This window comes from Mastomys coucha, unplaced genomic scaffold (assembly GCF_008632895.1).
Source record: "Mastomys coucha isolate ucsf_1 unplaced genomic scaffold, UCSF_Mcou_1 pScaffold16, whole genome shotgun sequence".
NCBI classification, from domain to species: domain Eukaryota; kingdom Metazoa; phylum Chordata; class Mammalia; order Rodentia; family Muridae; genus Mastomys; species Mastomys coucha.
In genome coordinates, this window is record NW_022196898.1 from 3,747,149 (window position 1) to 3,749,264 (window position 2,116).

Below are 2,116 nucleotides of genomic sequence, written 5' to 3' on the forward strand. Positions count from 1 at the left end.
CATCATATGGTTGGTACCTCATAGGTAAAGAATGCTTCAGCATGGGCATGCTGAGGCACCCCCTCCCATCCCACCATACCCATACCGTGCTCTGTGCTCTATAAAACATATCCTTGGTTCTTTTAAAACACAACATCTTGATTCTGTGGTCGGAGCTTTCCCTTCTGTGTTCACTTCTGCGCAAGTCCATTCCACGTATGTAGTATTTCTATTGCAAATAAAAGACCCCCCAAAAAGTGGTACTTTTTACCCCTACCAAACCCACTAAGCTGTCATTAGAGTAAATCTACTAAGATGTAATTAAAATAGATCCTAATGTTCAAGATGAATAATGATCGTTGGATTCACTTTCTCATAAGAATCTATAGTTAGCTCATTACTTTTCATTATCCCGAACGTAAAGTGTGCTACAGAAAGCCACCACTCATACACTTTAGAAATGAGATGAAAACTTCATGTGGCACAGGGCTCCTCTTAGCATTTGGAGGATATTTACATAGTGTTTTCCTCCTACAGAGGAAAGCTGCACCAGCCAGCTTTCTCTATTTACCCCAGCTTCCTGCAACAGGGCTGTGCCACACATTCACAGTGCGTTGTGAATGTAATGGTTTGTTTGTGAACTGAAAAAAGAAAATCAAGTCTATAAAGTTTTTCTGAAAATGTTTGGGTGATTTTCAGGAAAGGGATTGTGTTACTAGTTTGTTCCTGTGGTGATGAATGGATTCCACTGAGTCTATTCTCGCTGCTTTGGATCTGAGGTCGTTTTATTATCCAAAGTCTGTATTTACCCCACCAATATCCACTCAGAAGTGCCCTCCCCCCAGCAGTTTATAATTTAATGGTGGTTTTAATAATTATCCCATCGACAATCACACAGGAGCATGAAAGTGCTTGAAGCTGAGGCTCGTATTGGACTGATTACTGAGTGCTGCGTCTGCTTCCGGGAGATGGGAGGCAGCAGAGCCAGCACGTAATCTGCACTCATGCTGGTGACAAATGTTGCAAGAAACCGTAAAGATTTCCCTGGTGGATCAGAACACCTTTACAAGGGGAGCTGTCATGGGAGCTGAGACATAAAAATAAGCAAGACTCAAGAAGGAGAGCAGCCAGGGCCTCTCAGGCCAAGGAGAGCAGTTTCCAGGCTTCAAAAGAGTGATTTACACGCTGTCTAAACAGTAACGAGGCTGTGCTTACCTGCTACAGAAAGCAGGCGAACAGCATAGACACTTAGCATCAGAGATTGGAAAGAGGAACAGCACACCAAATCAGCTACTCACTCCTGGGGTGGTTTGGGATATTGAGACAGGTGAGATCAGTGCCGACTGCGGGTTCACAGAAGTCTTTCTGGCTAAAGGCTCTCTGGCAAGCAAACCGGGCGTGAGAGACAGAAGAGCATGCGCAGAATAGAGAAGATGGGGAATGTACGAACGGTGCCAGGAAGGAGTCGTGGGAGGTGAATTCAGTGTCCTGGCTCAGCTGTGGAATGGTCAAGAATTTAAAGAGGGGGAAAAGCTTTATCTTTTTAGCCTTTTAGTTTCTTTATCCAGGGAACAGGAGGAGGAATACTTGACTCATTTGCCTGTGAAGATGAAGCAATTTCTGTGTGTTATGTGCTCAGTAGGATCTTCCCTATACAGGGAATATCAATAGGATTCTTGCATAATGAATCTCTTCTAAGAATCTCTGAGTTCAGGCTCAGAATATATGTTTTGCCAGATTTGAATTTTTTCCTCACTAAGATTAACAACCTCAGAACAGAAAGCTGTCTGATTCAATGCTCCCATTTGTATTTTTAAAACAAGCTTTGTTTTACCTCTTCTACTTTATTGTATTTTAAGTGACATTCTTTTTTTAAAAAGATTGATTGATTGATTGACTGATTGTATATGAATATACTGTAGCTGTCTTCAGACACACCAGAAGAGGGCACTAGATCTCATTACAGATGGTTGTGAGCCACCATGTGATTGCTGGGAATTAAACTCAGGACCTCTGGAAGAACAGTCAGTGCTCTTAACCACTGAGCCATCTCTCCAGACAGACAGATTTTTTTTAAAGGTGTTTTTTGTTATTGGTTGGTTGGTTTGGGGTTTGGGTTTTTTTGTTTTTTTTTTTT